The 11677-nt window shown below is 43.9% G+C and overlaps 1 protein-coding gene across 3 annotated transcripts in view; it reads right to left on the reverse strand.

The window, feature by feature from the left end:
• Positions 1 to 5790, reverse strand: part of ZNF395 (zinc finger protein 395) — a 49979-nt gene extending 44189 nt beyond the window's left edge. The window contains exon 1 of one of the 3 annotated variants that reach the window (XM_058164782.1): positions 5638 to 5790. The gene's annotated coding sequence lies outside the window, so the exon portion shown is untranslated. Of the gene's footprint in view, positions 1 to 1240; positions 1475 to 1582; positions 1689 to 5637 lie in introns of those variants that run through there. The other 2 variants (XM_058164781.1, XM_058164783.1) reach the window with 2 other exon arrangements.
• Between the last annotated feature and the right edge of the window lie 5887 nt (positions 5791 to 11677).

An 11677-nucleotide genomic window follows, 5' to 3' on the forward strand; every position in this document is an offset into this window, starting at 1 on the left:
CTGGACTGCTCTGGTCTTCTCAACTGTTGTTGTATCTTCTCCCCTTAGTGGTTCTCTAAAGCAGGGGTCTCCAACCTTGGCAACTTTAAGCCTGGCGGACTTCAACTCCCAGAACTCCCCAGCCAGCTTTGCTTTGCTTTGCTGGCTGGGGAATTCTGGGAGTTGAAGTCCGCCAGGCTTAAAGTTGCCAAGGTTGGAGACCCTTGCTCTAAAGATTCTCGACAGAAAGAGCCAAGGGGTTACCAGCCACTCCAACCATAATAGCAAAGACTAAGCAACGTCCCAACATCTTGCGTTTCCAGGACGTCCCGGGGAAGCGCCCTGAAGTTTGACCGGCAAGACTCAACAACAACAACCACCGCCAGTCAACTTTTTCGCGAGACGTATAAAATTGATAGATATTTTTTTAAGAAACAAAAAAGAAAAAGACTTAAAATGTAGATTCTGGGGCTGGACTGCGAGGCGTGGTCTGAATGCAAACGTGACATGGCCGCAAAAAGAGGGGGAGTGGCACTTTTCCTCCCCGGGCAGAGCCCCCTCTGCGCCTAAGAGTGGGCGTGCCATGGGCAACCCAGGGGCGGGGCAGGCGCAGCGGCTAGAAGGCAGAAGCGGGCGGGGGGGGGGCGGTTTGGCTGACTGTGGGGGAAAAGGGCTGAAGCGGGACCCAGGAGCTAAGAAGGAGGGCGGGACGGCGAGGGCCCTGCAAAAGAAGGGAGAAGCGGGTGTTGCCGTTCCCCGGTGCCAAAAAAAAAAAAAAAAAGACCCCTGACAAGACCGAAGGAAAAGCGCCCGCTAAAGGGAGGCGTGGCAAACACGCGTTGATCAAAACACAGGGCAGCTCGCGCAAAGAAGAGCTTGGCTACTGGGGCGAAGCCGTCGCGGAAAATTAGGAACAGGAGTACATTTACTGCGGGTTTTTAATAAAGTCACGTTGGAGGGGACGTTAAAGAGAGGAGAGAGAAAAAGCTAACCAAAGTCGATCTTCCCTGTCCTCTCGCCTCTGGAGGGCTTGTCCAAGGGGGAGGAAATGCGAGGGGACCACGTCGAGGGAAGCTGGGACGGCGGCTGGGGTGGAACCGCACAGCGAAAACCACTTGCCGCGGTGCAAGCGCGGGCATAAAAACCAGCCCGGTTCTTGCAAAAGATGAGAGTAAATCTAAAGGGCAGGGAAAAGTGAGCGCCGAGGACCGCTGCCCGCCTGCATTGGATCAAGAGGAAGCTTGCGCGCAAAAGAGCTCACCCTTTTTCCAGCAATTAGGAAGCAATTCCTAAACCGGGGTGGAGGAGATCAAGCGTGAGATCCGCGGAAGTTTGGTTCGGGTTTTGCAGAGGAAGCGGGCTAGAAGACGAACTGCTCGCAAACCGCGCGGCACCGAGAAATTGCACGGCCCGTGGCAGATTGCGCGCGCACACGCCCACTCCGCTTGCACTGGCAAGTCCCCGCTGTGCCTGGGCTTTTCGGGCCTCTTTCCAAGCGGCTGCAGCGCCCCCCGATTCCCTCGCGCGCGCAACGGGTAGGTGGGTGGGTGGGTGTGTGCGCGCGCGCCCTCCCCGCCACCACCCGCGGCGCTTCTCCGCTTACCTCCAGATGCCGCTTGCCAGCTCCGCTCCCTCCTTCCTTTCCGAAGCTTGTTTTGAAATTCACCTTCCCCTTCCAGCTCCCTCCTCCCTTTCTCCTCCCCTCCCCTCCAGTCCCCTCCCCTCCTCTGTCCCCGGCACAAGCTGCCTCACGTACGCGGCTGCAGGCAGCCCCCGGCCTGGAGTCCCGGCTCGGAAGGGAGGCACTCGCTTTGCGGTGGCGGCGGCATAGCAGCACGTCGAGGAAACGCGCAAAACCAGAACGCAAACAACGCGAGCCGCACCGAGGAGCCGGCTGGGAGTGGGGGTGGGGAGAAGCGCCTTGGCAGTGCTGCACACATCCGCCAACTCGCGTGGCCACAAAATAGCAGGCGCCAGCTGACTGGGCAGGCAGCATCCACGAGGCAAGTGCCACCAGTCGGGCATGGAAACCTCGAGGCGTGTGGCGAACTGCCTCTGTAGACAAAATGCTAGCTCAGGTGAATTTCTGGTTCCTCGAACACTCGAGGGAGGTTTTATTACCACTGTAGCTTCGAGGATCGGGTGATACTGTACTGGGCACACGTGAAAGGGCACTGGCATCGCGCTTTGCTTAACAACACTTCGGGAGCTAGGAAGGCCGGAGGTCCCCTATGTATATCAGGTTTCAAGCCCCATCATTCCCAGCTGGCAGGGTTTAGCAAAAAATACATTTGGTCAGAAAGACTTTGATGGATATTTGACGCTAGTTATGCTGCTTCCTATGCTAACGCCTTGCGAAGTGGCTTGCAAAATATAAAACAGTAGGTACAATTCATAAACATGAACCATATTCGTTAAAAAGGTGAAACAAAGGGAAAACAAAAGCAAAGATCACTATTATGAACTATTATGGATACAGGATGAAAAGATACATTTCAACACCTAAAAATTAATATACCCAAGTTCTGAAGAAGGACATACAGAACAGAAATTTGACCAAAAAATATGGAAGCAAAGACACAGTGTGCAGACGGAGAGCAAAATAGGTTGCAGAGACTACCACTACCGTACAAAGGGGACATATAGAAAGCAGTGTCATTTGTCCAATGAATTGACTCAAAAATACCTCGTATATATAGAATTGCTTCATTAAGCAAATAAGGCTGTTGTAGGTTTTTAAAATCCACTTCTTAGCATTGATTTGGGGCCATGTTCACTGCAGAGGAAATCAGGTTTTTTTAAAAAAGTGCCATTTTTCATCACTGAATTTGCCACTACTGCAGTTATCCTTCTTAACACACATATTAACAAGTTGTTTGCCCTAGGGGTTTGCAATCATTTGTTTGAAGAGACACACCTACACTGCAAATAGAAGATGGAGTGTAGCTCAAGACTCAAGGAAGCAATGAAAGAGCCTAGAAAACTTTGAAGAAAAAAAAAGGGGGGGGGCTGCCAAGCTAAAACGTGACACCTTTGACACCTAATATTTATCAGTTTAATGTTGGAGAGCTCCTTCCTTGGTCTTTTAACAAACATTCCGTATTCTTAACTGCAGGGAAAAAACAACAATTTTTCATTTGCATTTAAAAGTAAGCTTATTTGAATAAAAAAAAAAGACTGAACCAGATCAGACAACCAGGTAACCTTTTCAAGGGCTGTTTTAGTTGTGTTTATCAATTCAGTTTTACCTAGATTTAAACTTAGGTTCCTTGAAATGGAGATTTAAAAAAAGTTGGAATACTAGCTTGGTTTAACTAGTACAATTATTTGGTGGAAAGTAAGCACCAATACTGGAGACATGTTTTGCAGATAGTAGTTTCCAGTTAAAGCAATCTTGGAATCTTTCTTCAGATCCAAAAAAGTTGGAGAATTCCCACAATTCCACTGTTTCAGCAGATATGGCACAGCTCACTGAAGTTAGAGCTAAAGTCTATGCTCCAGGGCTATATTCTTTCCTGTGTCATATGGTTTTCTGAAAGTCTAATTCTGTTGACTTTCCCTCCCAGTGTAGAAGAGTGATCAAATCTGAGCTGCCAATTTCAAACAAGGTCTCAAAAGCACGGGTAAAACATAAAGGGACCATATATGGGCTGGGCTGGTCTGAGACATTTTACTCTGTTATAAAATAGTTCTCACTATTAAGAAGTCTTAGTTTTTCCTAGATTAATGTAGCTGCTTTGTGCCAGGACAGACTATTAACTACTATCTGGTCCTTCTTTCCACTGGAGATACAGGGTTTGAATGTGGGCCCCTCTATATGCCAATCTGTAAACTAGGGACCCTCCCAATCTTTTTTTTTTAAAGCATCAAGCATGTGCCAATTGTAAGTGAAAGTCTCTGACAACTGTAGATCCTACCTTAATGTTATACGATACATTATCCAGCATGATCACCAAGAAGCAGATATTTCACAAATAAAGGAATGAGATCTGGGTGTATCTATTCCATTAAATTGAGGAGTGGAAGATAAACTATTGGAAAGCTGCAGTGGGCAGATCATAAAGTGAGCAGAGGCTTATCTGCAACTTTGGTGGAACAGAAATTCTCCATTTTTCCCAGTTGAAGAGGAAAGAATGGTTTGTCTTCCAAAGGCCTACTTTAGGATTTAGATTAACAGTCCTGTGGTTTTTTCCCACAAATGGTGCTAGGTTTGGGGGCCATTATGCTGTTGAAATCCACAGATACAGACAGACACAGCTTTGACACCTGCAAAAAAATGTGGTTTTGGGATTGAATGTGTTCTGTGAGCCACTGTTTTCCTTCGTTTGACTTGAAGTAACCCCTTTCCACCATCCATTTGCTATCTAAAGCAGTCTTTCCCAACCTGGCACCCTCCAGATGAATTGGAATTGCAATTCCTAAAGTTTTTAGAAGCTGAAAGCTCTAGGAATTCCAGTCCAACCTATCTGGAGGATTCAGAAAGGCTGCTATGTGGCTTTCTGTCTACACAATTGAGGCTGTCAATAAATATAAATTGGTACAAATGCATACAAAGGATTCTCCCCCCAAAAAAAAGAATTATGGAAGAACTTCTGTAATTGCACGCTATGATTCCTTTGAGGAGATGAGCTTCGAAGTGTTTTTAAGCTAGTTAAAAGTCTCAAAGACCAAACATACCTGTTTGCAAAATAAAAGAAATCAAGACATTTTCATTAGCCAATCTTAGGGAATCAAGGGGTTAGTTCACTTTCTACTTAAGACTATAGTAGAAGCAAAATATATGCAGGCATTAATGTACAAACATCCAGAAAAGTAATAAGACAAATGATTGTGTAGCTGTAGTTTGCTTCCTCTGAGAAACAGCCAAAACTGCCTCTGCCAGCCCTGCGCCTTCTGAATGTTAGGCTACACAAGCATTTTCCTCCGCCAGCATGGCCAATACACACTCTGTCTGCAGAGGTTGGTGGTCAAATGCACCTGCAGCTGCGCCCTTAGAAAAGGCGGAGATTCTGCTTTTCTTCATGGGGAAAGAGCTTAATTTAGGCAAACAGTAATTGGAAGGGGTAGGGTGTGTGGAAGAAAAGCGGTTGAACATGTCAGCCAGCTATAAAAATGCGCAAAATATGAAGAAAATAAACCCGGGAAGCTTAAAACATTAGAAGCCGAGAATGTGTATTGAGGCAGATCAAAACCAAAATTGCACTTTTTTTTTTACTTAACGCCTAAGCAGTTTGGGGAGCTCTCCGTCGTCAGACGAAGCAATGGCCGCTGGCTTCTAAGAGGAACCCAAAAGGACTGGATCATTTTCAGGCAGATGAAGTAAGTACTGAAAATTTAATAATGGATCCTGCATATGCAGAAGCAATATATCTGCCAATAGCCGCTTTGGCCGATTAAGCACAAAACCAGCAACAGTAAGTCGCCGCCTTCCAGCCGCTTAAAAGCTCCTTCCGAGAGCCACCTTTGCACGCATCGTTCGGAACGATATTGGACCTTTGCTCCGAGCCAGCCCCCACTTCGGCTGTCCTTTCGCAAGATCTGCCACCTTTCTGCAACGAACACCCTCGATCTTGCCTTAATTTATTTACCAGTCCCCGCCAGTGCACGGTGGACTTTGGCAGGGCCTGTCCAACTCGGTCGCTGCACCCATCACCTCACCTTGCAGACGGCTCCTCCCGGGGCGGGCGGCAGGGGGAGCGGACAGGGAGGCCTGGCCGCCTCTCCCGCGCTCGCGACTCCACGTGCTTCCCGACGCCAGGCTTTGCTTCTCGCCTTCTTCCTCCTTGCCGGCCGGGTTAGAACAGCTCGGAAAGATCTGTTGTAAACAAGCTGCCCTCATGGTCCAACCCCTCGGCGCGCATTGGCTGCGCGGCTCTATTTAAATACACGCCCCCAGCCGGAGCCCTGCAAAAAATAAACATCGAAGCCAAGCCGCTTCAGCTCTCTTGCTAGCGCCTCGCCGTCCTCCCCCGCTTTCACCCACTCCTTTTCGTCCAGCCCTGCTTTTTAAGCTCTTTTTAAACTCCCTGCTGCGATTGCGAAGCTCGGTGGAAGATAGCAGGGTTTTGTAACGTCCCCAAATTTTCCCTTTCCAACCCATAAGGGGATTCTTGTCCCTTAGCGGAGACGGATTGTTTTAACGTTATTCGTCGCCTTCGTGTAAGCCCAGAAAGTCCTCACTGGAGGAAATGCCGTTGTCGTGAAACAATCTTTCACGAAGCTGACCTGTAAGCAGCAACAGCACATTATGGCTGTGGTGTAGCCCACCGACAAGGAAAAGATACACCAGCGAGCCTACCATTACTAACTGCATCCGTGGGCACCTGTTTTTGTCGGAGCTTTTTTGCAATTTAGGGGAGCTGAGAAACCTTCCTTTCAGGACTTTTTGTAAAGATGACTGAGATTCAAATAAAGATGCCATATCTGTAGCCTTTCCAACTTTGTAGATCATCGGTAGTACCTGAGGATGATGAGGGTACTCATCATCCTTAGGTACAATGGAGGATCTACAATGTTATATAATTAAGTAATACTAAGTACTGTTGTAGCCTCAGGCTTCATCAGCTAGAGTTTAGTACATAAAGTTAACTACTAATCCTCGTGTAAAACATAAATCTAAGTGTCTGTCTGATATTAATACAAGAAACTGACATGAGCTCAGCCAGAATCTGGTGTTGCTGTAAGCATGATAAAATGCTGGTCTTAACCTTTGGTTCTATCTTGGTATTGTGGCATACGTTCTTCAGGAATAATAAAGGGAAGCATGTGCACTATGGTGGATTCTCTCATTTTAATATTGAATTATCAATATTAGTCCCAAATGCTGTATCAGTGCCCATGTTACATATTAAGGGTGCTGGCACATATTTTTTCAAAGGCAGATCTCAAAGGCAGTCACATAAATAATAATAGAAATGACTCGTGCAAATATTTGCTGGAGAGGTTCAATTAATACTAATAAATTATTATGTCAGTAGCAATGGCCCTACTACTTTTACCTCTGTGCCATTTCTCCTTAGGCTGATTTCAAATCTTGGAGATTAAATATGGGAAGAAAAAAACTTAACAGGCAAGAGACAGAAGGGAAAATGGGTCAATCCAGAAAATAAATAACAGCCCCCTTCCATTCATGGATTACCTGTTGGTGCTAACAGGCATTTCTTCCCAGGTCAGAAATTGGCTTCAATGAAGGGAATGTTCTCTGCAGTGAAGCATGGAAGGAAAGAGTTAATTTACCCATCCAGTCAAGGAGGGTGCTCCTCTCCAGAGAATGCTATTGATTAAAATCAGGAATACATGCTTAATTGGAAGTGTAATACAGCACTGATAGGCAATCCTTATTCTGCTGAATTCAAACTCTAGTTAGTTCATTAGTGCTGAATGCATTAATCAGGCCAGAATAGTATAGGGCTATACTATATAAATACTGGATGGATGGATCCTTTCTCCAATTCCTCATGTGGCAATGGCAACAGCCTAGATTTGGAATATGATCTGGATTGGCTGAAGAAGCTCCAGATTAGCTTGATTTACACAAAGGCATGCATGTACACAAACACACACACCAAGATCCTTGCTATTTTCCCCACCCAGTGGCTTCTCTGTCAGCTTGGACCGTGTCCAAGTCCTCTGTGCACTGTACCAGTGCAAGGACACATACAACATCTTTCGCTTTGCTTCGGCCTGCCTGTTCACAAGTGCCATGCAGTTTTAAACGTGCAGGAGGAAAAAGTACTGTGTTTCTCTCATTGCCTCTGGCTGCGCAGCAGGAGGAGTGGACACAGAACAGAATGGTGAGAGAGGCAGAAGCACACGCCAGCTGTCCCTGTATGGTATTTCTCCGAAATGCTTCCTGAATTGCAGAGAACGTCTTTTCTTTGCATTAACTCAGGGCATATACCTGATGTCAGGGCATAATATATCTGATTGTGCCACACTTTAATGAACATAAAAATAATCACATGCCTTCAGGCTTGCCTTTATGGCTCAATGGAAGTTTACAAGTTAAAAACAAACCAGATACAATTAAGCATATCAAAACGATGTCTCTGAAAATTCTAGGAATCTGCACACCAAATTTCTTGCTACAATCCAAACCGGATATATTGTAAAACATGAGACAAGGAAAAAAATACATTACATGTTCTTGGTGATTGCAGCTAATCTTCCCTCTAACCATAAAGCTCTTGGATTGGCCTCAATTGTGCAGTTCCCAATAAATTAACAGCATCCGAAGTTTCCAGAAAACTGGCTATAAAACAACTGTGCTATAGTCATTTTAGTAGGATTTCACTCTGGAAAAAAAATCCAGTTATGTTTAACTTCTGTTATGAACTGGGTTGTTAGGATGGTTGCTTTGTATTTTAACATTATTTTAAGTCTACAAGTATGCAAAATTAAAATACATTTTCTGCTATGAATTTGAAATTCTCAGTGTTGTCCTGCAGAAAGCTTTTTATTTTCTCTCCCTCTCTCCCTCCCTCCCTCTCTCTCTCTCTCTCTCACACACACACACTTCAATTGCCTCCCAAATTGTTTTGTATAGTGGGTGTTAATATTTCTAGAACTGTGTTCCTATTGCTTTATTTACTCAAATCTACATTTTTAAAACATCAATTGTAGCCAATATACATTTTGTTTGGCTGAATTTATGTTCATTGTACTCATTTGGTTTTAAGACTTTCATGTTCAGAAGGAAGTTTCTTTCTTCTAATGGTCTGACTCTGCATATTAACTTGATGCTATCTTTTCCAATGTGCAGCATTTATTCTCAGTTTCTCTTATTATTGGTTTGATTAACTGCCAAGTGTTGGCTACAATGATTAAACTTGCCCGTTGGAAAGTTAGTATATAAAACATGCTTATCTTCCTAAGATTCTGAATGGATTCACATAACATGTAACATTTGCTAGTCCAGCCTCATCCCCAGAGGTCTATTTTAAATCCTGGGTCCACCTCAATTAGCAATAAGTCCTTTTATTCACAGGAAGACAGTTAAGCCCATACAACAACGAGAATACATAAAATGAGACAATCCCTGAAAGGGGTAGTAATAATATATAATAAATTGCATTTATTAAGGATTGTTGTCTAAACAGGTATCTGCCGACTAAATGACTCACAGGTGTAATAATATCCATATACCCTAGTGACTATTCTACTCAAGACAATTCTGCTGGTGACTGTGGGAAGGGGCAAAGCTTGTGAGAATCCCAATGCATAATGCATGAAAACATGACACATAAAGCAACACCTTTCTCACTGCAACTCACAAATGTGGTTTCTTTCCATTTCTTTGCAGAGGAAACACTGAGGAACATGCCTGAGAGAAAAGAAGAGGAACAAATGGGGATGGGCAACACCACAAGGCAAAGATTTTGACTATGTGTAGCAGGTATCATTGAACAATGATTGAAGTAAATTCTAACACTGTTTACAAACCAGCCTGGGGACACAATTGCAGAGTAGTCCAAGTACATCAACCATTCTCACTTACTATGTTGGCTGATCTTCACTGGCACAAGGACAGATGGTGAGGAACTAGAGATAGAAAGTGAACCAGAGTGAGAAGTAGAGAGCAGAATCCAAGTGAAGAAACATGAGGCCAAGCAAAGAAGTGACTGCATGGCTCTATGCTATCCAATTCCACTTTTACATGGTTGAGAGCATGCCAAGGTTTACCTCTTGGCCTGTGCGCTCTGTTCTGTATGTGTACCACAGTACAGTATTTGTGTTGATTGGTTTAACCTATGCAAACCACCTAGAACCATGTGAGAGTGGGCAGTCATAGAAATTGAAAGAAATAATGATGTGGCTCCAAGTACAGAGTGAATAGAGTCCCTGGAACAGTGCAGGGAAACTTTCTGTAGCTCTCCCTATCAAAAATATCTAGTAGAGGGCAGAGCATAGGAAAATTGCTGGCCCTGTATCGCTGTGCCACTAAAGCATGGAAGCATTCTCAAGGATTGCAACCTTACCTGCCCTCAGGGTAACCTTGAATATCCCTTTGTTCAAGGCAAAATTGCTGTAAGGAAAACAAGTACAATTGCAGTTGTTCCATTTCTATCCCCAAACTTAAGTATGTTCCTTTGATCTTCCCCTCTGAATATTTAAGAATAACTGAAGTAGAAAGAACGCCAATGTCAATGTGTCTTGTCTCAATAAATGCATTATTTTCAAAATTATTTTGTTCAACATAATTCTTGAAGAACCTGGGCTTTGTTTGTTCCTGGAATTCCTGTATGAAAAAATAAATGCTAGGAGGAAAACCACCATTAACTATTGATGTAAAGCAAGAGGTGTGTTGTTTCAAAAACCTAGGATATGGGTATGGCTCTAAAAACTGCTATAAGTGACAGTTATCTTAATTGTGATTAATTTCAAATAAATTCTACAGAAAGGCTTAATTTCTCTTTGATACTATTTTAAGTATCACTATGGGCATATATCAATGCAGGATTTTAGGGCAATTGGGCAAGGCGTTTTCTATACTGCTGTTTTCCATGATTTTTCTCCCACTTCCCAGTCTCTAACCATAGGGTATCCTGGTGGCGTCTCATAGACATATGTTTATCTGTCACACTAGTATCCAACTCAACGGTGTTTAGCTTCCAAGGGCAAGCAAAGTTGGACAAGCGCTGCCACATGGAGGACATTTAAATTAAATTTTATTTCCTTTTCATTCTGGTCCTGCCCACTTCTTTCTCCCAAATGTAATTACTTTTTAGCACACATCAGTCAAAGGCCAAATATAACCCGCAGTATAAAGGAAGCTGTGCACTGCTGACATAAGCAAAATAATTTCGCTGGGAGAGGAGCAATAAACTTGCTCCACTGCTGCATAATGGGGTGTGGGGGGGGTGTGGAGAGACAGCCGGCTTCTCCTGAATGTGCTATCCTGTGCTTTGGGAAGTCTTTCAGGCCTTTGTAGCATGTTTTAAAGATGCACGTGGAGGAGGCAATGGGGAAGAGTGTGAACTAAACATCATCCCACTGTGCAGAGCTTAATTCATGCAACATTGGAGGCTGCTCATTAGTGCTTGTTTTATCAACAGCAACATACTGGCATTTTTGTAATTTCAAATCCCAGCCATTTTTTAAATGGTACACAAGCTGGTGATTTCATGATTGGCAATGTACTGCTGCTTTGTACTACAGGAATCCCAATATGTATATTAAAATAGCTTTTGAAAAGTAATTTTTTCAAAACTACTTTTTTATTTCTAGAATTCTGGGAATCATAGGAATATTGTAAGAGATGTGAACTTCTTATGTGAACATCTTGATTTATTTAACACTAAATGTACATGTGCACCATTCTTCATGCACTCAAATCTCTAAGTACTTTATGATTCATCCAGAGAGTATGTGGTAGATTGAACAGCTGTACACCAGTGTAGATCCTGGAAAATCTTTAGCCACTCAGATAAATTCTGCTGTATGGCTACTTGATGATACATGGGAGGCAAGAAATCCAGTTTTGGGGCACTTTTACCATTTCTGTCCCCCAATTCCATTATGTTTCATGAAGCTTGATATGCTTCATCTTCACTGCTGCAGCCTTTAGAACACTAAAGCGAAGCTTTCTTCCATCTGACCTGTAAAGATAACAACTTTCTCAAGTCAAGATTGACACATCCATGTAGTTTTCATGCCAACAATGCATAAGTGGTATGCTGCTGCCTTTTTCCTGGATGTT

This window comes from Ahaetulla prasina, chromosome 1 (assembly GCF_028640845.1).
Source record: "Ahaetulla prasina isolate Xishuangbanna chromosome 1, ASM2864084v1, whole genome shotgun sequence".
NCBI lineage: Eukaryota > Metazoa > Chordata > Lepidosauria > Squamata > Colubridae > Ahaetulla > Ahaetulla prasina.